Consider the following 11541-nt stretch of genomic DNA (forward strand, 5'->3'; position numbering starts at 1 on the left):
TGTGTGGAAGTCGAGAACATTATCTCGGAAAGCAAAAATGGGTATGTTTGAAGGAACAGTGGTTCCAACAATGTTGTATGGTTGCGAGGCGTGGGCTATGGATAGAGTTGTGCGCAGGAGGATGGATGTGCTGGAAATGAGATGTTTGAGGACAATGTGTAGTGTTAGGTGGTTTGATCGAGTAAGTAACGTAAGGGTAAGAGAGATGTGTGGAAATAAAAAGAGCGTGGTTGAGAGAGCAGAAGAGGGTGTTTTGAAATGGTTTGGGCACATGGAGAGAATGAGTGAGGAAAGATTGACCAAGAGGATATATGTGTCGGAGGTGGAGGGAACGAGGAGAAGAGGGAGACCAAATTGGAGGTGGAAAGATGGAGTGAAAAAGATTTTGTGTGATCGGGTCCTGAACATGCAATAGGGTGAAAGGAGGGCAAGGAATAGAGTGAATTGGAGCGATGTGGTATACCGGGGTTGACGTGCTGTCAGTGGATTGAATCAAGGCATGTGAAGCGTCTGGGGTAAACCATGGAAAGCTGTGTAGGTATGTATATTTGCGTGTGTGGACGTATGTATATACATGTGTATGGGGGTGGGTTGGGCCATTTCTCTCGTCTGTTTCCTTGCGCTACCTCGCAATAATAATAATAAAATAGTAATAATAATAATGATAATAATAATGATAATAATAATAATAATAATAATAATAATAATAATAATAATAATAATAATAATAATAATAATAATAATGATAATATCCTTAATAATCATAATAATGATAATAATGATAATAATAATAGTAATAACAATAATAATAATAATAATACTAATAATAATAATAATAATAATAATAATAATAATAATGATAATAATAACAGTAATTATGAAATAATAATGATAACAATAGTAAAGATAAAACTGATAATAGTAATGATGATAATGATAATAATATCATTAATAGTATTAATAATAGATTAATGAAATTGAATGTGAATTATCATTTTGATAGCTGCTACTTTTATTAACGCTTTAATCGTCTTTACCATCATATGTACTGGTACCTTTCCTACAGCTTTTGCTAATGATCATTGTGTTAGCCAGAGATGAGTATAGGTCTGCAGGAGGTTTAGTGAAGCAAGACGATATTCATTGTGAGTATGTTCTGAGTAGAATTAAATAATCCTGGTATAATAACAAATCTATAACATACCGCATATGATAAATGTAGAAGTTGATCCTGCGAAATTATTATCATCCCAGGTAGAATTCAGAATATTCTCATGGCTTAGTAATGTAGTTTTCAGGAAGTTATTTTTGATCTTATCATGTCATGATAATGACCCTTGAGTGCGATGTTACCTTCCTTGAACACGATGGTGCAGCCCTTGAACACGACGGTACGACTTTTGGGAATGATGGTACGTGCCTTGAGCACGACGGTACGACTGCTTGGAATGATGGGACGTGCCTTGAGCACGACGGTACGACCGCTGGGAATGATGGTACGTGCCTTGAGCACGACGGTACGACTGCTGGGACTGATGGTCCTTTGTTTAAATGAATAGCTCTTCGATGTTTAACCAAAAGTTGTCCCATTTTACCCAAAGACTCTGCTGCCGTACTCAAGGGTCGTGCTGTCGTTGTGTTCAGCGGGTCGTACAGTCGCGTCCTAAAGTTCCGTACTGTCATAAAAGTCTTTAAAGTGTGTCTACTGCTGTGAACAGTCATGTCGGACTGGTATTATGTTATTAGCTTTTATTTGAACGCATCGTTCATCTTATGCAGGCAAAGTTTAGAGGAAAAAAAGGTTAATTAAAAGAAGTATTTTGAAAATTTTGCTCCCCGTCATAAAAGCAGATTTTTTTTCTTTCTTTCGTTTTTCTGTAAATTCTATTACTGAATTATTCAGCGGTAGATTACGATGTCACACACTGAACAGATGACACTGATATTTTCTTTAACGGTGAAACTAGACTACTTTTCCCCAAATGAAACTGATGTCCTTCTTAGAGGCGAAACTACCATACTTATCACATATGAAACCGATATATCGTTTAGAGGCAAAACTAAGATACTTTTAACAGATGAGAGTGGTATATCCTCTAGATGTGAAATATTCATACACGAGGAGTGAGACTAATATATTTCTAAGTGATCAAAAGCTTTCATAGAAGAAACCAATATACTGTTTAGAGGTGAAACTTGAATACTATTCACATATAAAACTTAGAATCTTTACTGATGAAACTAAAATTTTTTTCATAGGTGCAAATCAATGCAAATACGGATACTCCATATGAGTGAACCGAGCATAGTCATACAGAGGGGAAATTGATATACTTATGAGTTAAAATGAGGGACCCTTTATTGGTGAAACAGAAAAATATTTTCAAGCTGAAAGAGAGAAACTTACATGACATTTAGAGTTGGAACTTATAAGTTTATCGGAATTTATCAGTGAAACTAATGAAAACATATTTGATTTTGTTCAGCATTATTCCCTATTTCTATGAAAGAATTTCTACATGCTTTCATGTAAGAAAACCACAAAACTGACGAGATGAAAATTATTCAATATCTGTTTATATTTGAATGCACTAGTTATGCTATGATTTATATTTTGAATATCTGCTTTCATACTGTGTTGAGCTCTTTTCACGATCGTAAAATTTGTTAGAAGACATTCAAAGTCTTTCCTATCTTAACATAACACCTATCGTTCTGAGGTGTTTCATTCGCAATATCTCCAAGTCCTTCCACTGACTTACGTTCAAGGCCACAAGATTCGCAAACACAGAATACTGTAAGAGATACTATATATTCATTTATACCCATTCTTGCCGTAACACATACTGACCTCATCTTTCATATGCTTCTTAATGCCCGCAGAAACATTGAGCCAACTTCCATTTTAGGATTCATTTCAGATCGTTAGGTTTCTTCCTCTGCTACGTCCTCTCCAAGTACCTAAACGACTCCACTTGCTCTGAGTAATAATGACAATAAAAGGAGTAATAATGATAATAATAATGATAATAATAATAATAATAACAATAATAATAATAATAATAGTAATAATAATGATAATAATAATAATAATAATGATGATAATAATAATAATAATAATAATAATAATAATAATAATAATAATGATAATAATAATAATAATGATAATAATGATAATAGTAATAATGATATTATGATAATAATAATAATAATAATAATAATAATAATAATAATAATAATGATAATAATAATAATAATAATAATAATAATAATAATAATAATAATAATAATAATAATAATAATAATAATAATAATAATAATAATAATAATAATAATAATAATGATAATACTAATAACAATAATAATAATAATAATAATAATAATAATAATAATAATAATAATAATAATAATAATAATAATAATAATAGTAATAATAATAATAATAATAATATAATGATAATAATGATAATGATAATACAAATAATGATAATAATGATGATGATAATAAAGATGATAATAACAATGATAGTAATAATGATCATAATGATAATGATAATAATAATAATAATAATAATAATAATGATGACAATAATAAAGACAATAATAACAATGATAGTAATAATGATAATAATGATAATAGTAATGATAATGATAATAATGATAATAATAATAATAATAATGATAATAATGATAATAATAATAATAATAATAATAATAATAATAATAATAATAATAATAATAATAATAATAATGATATCAAAGATAACAGTAATAATAATAATAGTAATAATTAATGCCACGGCATCAATTTCTTGAACCAAGTCATCATTTTTCCGTAATCATTGGGCCAATTGATTGAGGAATGACTAACTCGGGTTCGTCATATTTCTAGCAAGACATGTTTCATACTGACATTTGATTAGAATGTAAGACTCTCTTTCTCTATGTAGATCTAAACAACTTACTCCTCAATGTTAGTTATTGATCTTATTGAGTTTATTATGTGCCACGTCCCCAGACAACAGGTATATCTTTATTTCACTTTCACCATTTTAGTTTTCTTTTGGAAAAGACCGTCTGCATTGCTTTGGTACAGGCGTTCTCTCTTCTTCTTTAAAAGTCTTTCAGTTTCACAGTAATGAAGTCGACATTATGAACAGCTACAACATTTTACGACAGAGGATCAAAGTGAGTTGTGATAAACAAGACATCGCCTTCATTATTTCTCCAATATTTTGATATACAGGCTGTACCCTTGAATCGCTTATTTGGAAAGAATATCTTTATTTCTAAGATTCACGCAAGATTCAGAAATTCTAATAATGGCATAATTTTTCTTCTAGTGTAGTAGCCTCTACCGTGCCTATAAAAATGCTACTTATACTCACTGTTTTAACTTGATAAATTTTACCATCTGAATAAGACTTGTTTTGAAAAGCACCTACGAAGGGGAATGGGCTTGCTCCATACAGTCTGCATAATTCGACCAAACCACAAGTGTAGAATCACTAAGGAGCCTACCAAAACGCACAGCTCTTAGTTCGATCTGGTGTAGTGCATCCTTCGTAAAAAACAGATCAGGACGCAAGCAAAAATCCTGCCGTAAGTTTACGAAGTCGAATCCCAACTGGAAACAGAGGTTCGCTAATCTGTATTTGAGAGTGAAAGCCTCATCGAAGAAGACGGTTCCGGAGCCGATCCTGGGTAAGATCACTGGAATTATAAAGTCATTAGTTTTGCTCCACAACGTTGAATAAGCTGATGACATTATACCAACAGTTCCCTCGATCTTCCCTTTAGTACGTCGTTGGTACCTACCAGACAAATATAAAGTGTATTATCATTAGTACCACCACAGACCTTCTCCATAGCATCAGCACCATCGTCTACCCTGGTACCTGGAAAGGTATAAAGGTTTACGGCAGGGAAGGCTTCTGGCTGACAAGTTATCTTAACGGTAGCTGCAGTCAGCTTCTCCTCAGACTGTTTATGCGAAACCTGCGAAGTAAAGGTATCACAAGACTACTGAAGTGAAGTGAATACTGAACCTGAGGGAAGACAAGGGTGTTTAAAAATATGGATGTGGTCTAGAAAATTGGTCTTTAACCAAGCTTAGGAAAATGAAAGGCATGCGAAGATGAGGACATAGTGAAGAGAATAATAGCATTAACCCAGCTTAATGCAGACAAGCGTATTGTGAAGATGAAGGTATAATGAAGAAGAGTTTTGATCCTAGCTTTGTGAAGATAGAATGAAAAGAAGATAAGCATACATTAAATGTAATGGGGTAGTGAAAATTAAGAAGCGATTAGTTAAAAATGAGGCTGTAGTGAAGATGTAGAATAGCAAAGATGCGGATATAGTGAACATCCATTTTTGACTTGATTACGAAAGTGATTCAGTGTGTTGTTCAAAATGTTATAAAAAAGAAATGCTAATAGTAATAACTGATAATGATGATGGTGATGATAATGATAATGCTAACACTACTACTACTACTACTACTAATGCTACTACTACTACTATTACTACTACTACTAATGATAATGATAATAATAATGGTAATGATAAAAATAATGATATTAACAACAATAATAATAATAATAATGATAATAATAATAATTAAAATAATAATGATAATAATAATGATAATAATAATAATAATGATAATAATAATAATAATAATAATAATAATAATAATAATAATAATAATAATAATAATAATAATAATAATAATAATAATAATAATCATAATAATAATAATAATAATAATAATAATAATAATAATAATAATAATAATGATAATAATGATAATAATAATAATAATAATAATAATAATAATAATAATAATAATAATAATAATAATAATAATAATAATAATAATAATAATGATAATAATAATGATAATAATAAAAATAATAATAATAAAAATAATAATAATAATTTTTTTTTTTTTCTTTTTTTTTTGCTTTGTCGCTGTCTCCCGGGTTTGCGAGGTAGCGCAAGGAAACAGACGAAAGAAATGGCCCAACCCACCCCCATACACATGTATATACATACGTCCACACACGCAAATATACATACCTACACAGCTTTCCATGGTTTACCCCAGACGCTTCACATGCCTTGATTCAATCCACTGACAGCACGTCAACCCCGGTATACCACATCGCTCCAATTCACTCTATTCCTTGCCCTCCTTTCACCCTCCTGCATGTTCAGGCCCCGATCACACAAAATCTTTTTCACTCCATCTTTCCACCTCCAATTTGGTCTCCCTCTTCTCCTCGTTCCCTCCACCTCCGACACATATATCCTCTTGGTCAATCTTTCCTCACTCATTCTTTCCATGTGACCAAACCATTTCAAAACACCCTCTTCTGCTCTCTCAACCACGCTCTTTTTATTTCCACACATCTCTCTTACCCTTACCTTACTTATTCGATCAAACCACCTCACACCACACATTGTCCTCAAACATCGCATTTCCAGCACATCCATCCTCCTGCGCACCACTCTATCCATAGCCCACGCCTCGCAACCATACAACATTGTTGGAACCACTATTCCTTCAAAGAAGTATGAAGTCTGTTGGGGATGAGAGAGCTTGGGAAGTGAGTCAGCTGTTGTTCGCTGATGATACAGAGCTGGTGGCTGATTCATGTGAGAAACTGCGGAAGCTGGTGACTGAGTTTGGTAAAGTGTGTGAAAGAAGAAATTTAAGAGTAAATGTGAATAAGAGCAAGGTTATTAGGTACAGTAGGGTTGAGAGTCAAGTTAATTGGGAGGTGAGTTTGAATGGAGAAAAACTGGAGGAAGTAAAGTGTTTTAGATATCTGGGAGTGGATCTGGCAGCGGATGGAACCATGGAAGGGGAAGTGGATCATAGGATGGGTGAGGGGGCGAAAATTCTGGGAGCCTTGAAGAATGTGTAGAAGTCGAGAACATTATCTCGGATAATAATAATAATAACAACAACAATAATAATAATAATAATAATAATAATAATAATAATAATAATAATAATAATAATAATAATAATAATAATAATAATAATAATAATAATAATAATAATAATAATAATAATAATAATAATAATAATAATAATAATAATAATAATAATAATAATAATAATAATAATAATAATAATAATAATAATAATAATAATAATAATAATAATAATAATAATAATAATAATAATAATAATAATAATAATAATAATAATAATAATAATAATAATAATAATAATAATAATAATGATAACAATAATAATAATAATAATAATAATAATAATAATAATAATAATAATAATAATAATAATAATAATAATAATAATAATAATGATAACAATAATAATAATAATAATAATAATAATAATAATAATAATATTATTAGTTATAATAATAATGATAATGATAGTAATAATAACAACAACAATAATAATAATAGTAATAATAATAATGATAATAATAATAATAATAATAATAATAATAATAATAATAATAATAATAATAATAATAATAATAATGATAATAATAATAATAATAATAATAATAATAATAATGATAATAGTGATAATAATAATAATAATGATAATGATGATAGTAATAATAATGTAATGGTAATGATAACTTTTCTCTATAACCTCTCTTGTTTCCCAATTTCGTGTGTTACTTCTCAGAACAAACGAAAGAACGAGGGCCTCATTTGCTCCAACCGATTCCCAAACTGTTACGTATGGCGAACGGAAACCATAGACCGTCATGCATAACCAAGCCTCATAGATCATCTCCGTGGTTTTCTCTGACTGCTTCATAGATCCAAGTACAGCCTAGTGACAGCACGTCGTCTCCGACATACTGCATCTCGTATTTATCTTATTACTTCTGTTGCAAGTACTACTATTAACACCTTTACTACGGCTGATATTGCTACTGATTAGGTCAGTAATACTACTATTTTCGTAAGTACTCCCACTGAAAGTGGTATCATTACTATTACAACAGAGACAAGAACAACATAAACAATAACAGCATGAACTACTACTACTATCAAAACAACAACTACTACTACCTCTTCTATTCCTAACATTACCAGCATCACTGAATATACCACTACTTTTATTAATGATAGATAATACTGCTGCTGTTGCTGCTACTACTACTGCAACTTCTGTTAGTATTACTATTAACACTAATACTGAACTACTACCTTTACCTCTGGTATTACTACTGCTACTACTATCGTTACCTCTGGTACTTCTACTACTACTACTACTACTACTTGCTAAGGAATCCAAAGGAATGTAGAGGAATTCAGAGAACAACCGACCGTTGGATCCTATCGAGGCTCGTTGTGATAGTGGAAGTGATCAGAAACTCAGAGATTAGTGTGATAAGAATTTTAAAGAAAACATATGACACAAGGGGAAATGCTTGTCAAACTTACATCCAAACAAGGAAACGTAAATGCTATCAGTTTTGGAATTGAAGCCAATTGTTTGTTGAATCTATTCTTACACGAATCTATTGTGTTGCTTTGAAGTACTCTGACTGTATAATCACTACATATGTTGCCAATCTTGTTGAAGAAAATATGTTTCGCTTCACCCGAATCAAAATGATTTCTCACAAGAAAAATTAAAAATATTTAGGTCTTTAGTTGTTCTTAGATCGAGATTATCCAAGCCTTGGATGATATTGAAGCCTTGTACTAAATCATCTCGTAACCCTTCTCTTCATAAGCTAAGTATGTTTAATAACTTTGATAAGATTTGTTTTGCAGTCATGAAGTGACCTTGGTTGCTCTCCCCATTTTTTTTTTCGAACAGTTGACCAAAATCTAATAAAAGGAACTTTGTTTCTAAGACAAATTCGAGAACCCATACCTGTGAAACAAAGGATTCTGCTTTCCCCTTTTTATCAGTTTTATAAAATGCTCTGTTAACTTAGCTTTGGGCCATCAGGTATCATCATTATATCTTTCTTTTTTCGTTCTACCTTTCTCAGCCTGACAGAATTCACACTGTAGGCTCCCTTCACGTTTTTACTCCCGATATGCAGAATTTTACCCTTATCAATGTCAAAATGAATTTGGCAACTGTTAGCCAAGTACATCAGTTTGTTTATGTCAATTCACTGAAGCTGCGGGCATAAACTTTCTCTTAGACATATTTCATGGCTTCGTATCGTCTACGAATTTTGTTATCCTACATCGTAGTCCATTACTAGTATTACTAATAGATTCAAGAAAGAAAACTGGTCCTAAGACTGATCCCTGTGGCACACCACTTGTTACTTCCAAGCAGTTTGAGGTTTTATCGTTAATCACTACTCTCTACTTACATTTAGTCAACCAGTGTTATAGCCACCGAAGTAAAACACATCTATATGCCTTGCAAGAGATGGAAGATTTCTTGCAAATAAGGAAATGACTCATTGAAAGAAAATAAAGTCAACAAAGTTCTTAGACTTTGAAGAGAGAGTGAAAGGTTTAGACATGAAATGTACTTTTTTCCTAGTTCAATTCTCTCTAACTGAAAAGATGTTTTGCATAATTCATTTATCAATTTCTCTTATACTGTGGCTTAATCATCACGAGAAATATCACGGAGAACGTACCTGCTCTATATAGACTACGTTCTTTGACCAAAACGCCCGTGTAGACATCAAAGAACTTCCCAAAACTCGCAGCACCCAATTCGTGCAGGTGCTGTCCGTCTTTCCTATACATATTAGGCAGGATGTTGCAAACATTGCAACAAGTTTACAAACTCAGCTCGTTCCCGTGAAGGAAATCTCACTAACCTATCATTCCTAAATAAGACCTTACGGATGCTGATCCAGGGTAGTGCTCCTGGAACAATAAAGCTAACAGTATTGTTTCTAAATCGACGAATTAGTTAGTTTATCTGTTGTTGCTACTGTCACTACTGCTACTAATAATATTATCACTGTTACTACGAATATTAGTATTACTACTACTGCTACCACTACAATACTATCACTGTTACTACGAATACTAGTATTACTATTACTACTACTACTACTGCTACTACTACTACTACTACTACTACTACTATTCTACTACTACTACTACTACTACTGCTACTGTTATTACTACTACTGTAACTACTGCTACTACTACTACTACTACTACTACTACTACTACTACAATTACTATTACTAATAATGCTAGTATTAGTACTACTACGACTACTATTTGCAAGTACAACTAATACTACTGCAACCGCGACTATCACATCTACCACTACTACAACTGCTACTAATACTGCTGCTACTTTTTTGCTACTGTTACTACTAAACAACAACAGCAGCAGCAGTGGTCTTCAGTCTTGATAGGCCGAAGGAAAGGAGGGAAAATAGCAAAGAAAATGTCAGAAGGCAAAAAAGCGGGAGACACCAAATGAGGCAAGAGAACAGAAGCATTCCTGCCAGCACTGCAGAGGAATCAAGAATGTTTGGCGGTGGTAAGCTCAGATTGAAAGTATTGTATATAGATGCATATAGATTAGAAGTAAATGGTAAAGAGCTGGAATTCAAGGACTGTTTGAAGGAAAATAAACCTGATATTGTTGAAGTTGTAAAAACCAGTCTTACTGACGAATAAAGATTTTGAGAGGAAAAGGCAAAGTAGGAGAATTAATTTCCTTAACAAAAGAGAACCTAATTTTGTTTGTATCTGAATTGCCAGAGAACATTTGCCTTTGTTCTGCAAAGTCACAACACCTAAAGAGGTACAATGAGAACGTCCAAAGGAAGGCAACAAAGATGATACCAGAATTAAGAGGCTGAGTTACATAAATAGGGTAGAAGCCTTGTGCTTGCTCACCAAAGAAGGAAGAGGAATAAGGTATGACCAAATCATAGTCTTTGATTTTTAAAACCTGATTAATGATGTAGACAGTGAACAGTACAAAAGATGTAAGGATAGGTCAACTAAAGGGCGTGATATGAAATCAAACAAGAAATTTGTTACAAAATGCAAGTACTTTCATAGTACAAGCGTGGTGGTCAAATGGAATAAACTGAACGAAGAAGTGGTGAATGTGGATAGCATAGAGAAGTTGAGGTTGTGCGAAAGTAAAGAATGCTAAAGAGATGGGAGGCCACACGTGTGCACTTACAAATCGGTAATCACGCATCCACACACACACACACACACACACACACACACACACACACACACATGAACTTGGTCCAAGCTATTCCAACTGCTGTTTTGTAGGGGCCTGAGCAGCGGGCTGTAGTACGAGGACGTCTGGTTATGATTACAGGGCACAGATCACTATATGCCGCCCTTCGAGCATGACAACCTTACGCCCACTCGTTTCCACCCAGGTCTAGACTCGAAAATTGAACCGGCATGAGCAAATTGGACCTTGTCCTGCCTGGTCACTTTGAAGAGGTGGCTCACAGGACACCGTGAGTGCAAGGTTACCCTCAGCGAGCTGGTAGTATCGTTTTGAACAAGAGGGTACAAAGACTCGTCGAGGAGTTTCTCACTCCAAAGTAGTCGATC

The sequence above is a fragment of the Panulirus ornatus genome, chromosome 72 (genome assembly GCF_036320965.1).
Source record: "Panulirus ornatus isolate Po-2019 chromosome 72, ASM3632096v1, whole genome shotgun sequence".
Classification (NCBI taxonomy): domain Eukaryota; kingdom Metazoa; phylum Arthropoda; class Malacostraca; order Decapoda; family Palinuridae; genus Panulirus; species Panulirus ornatus.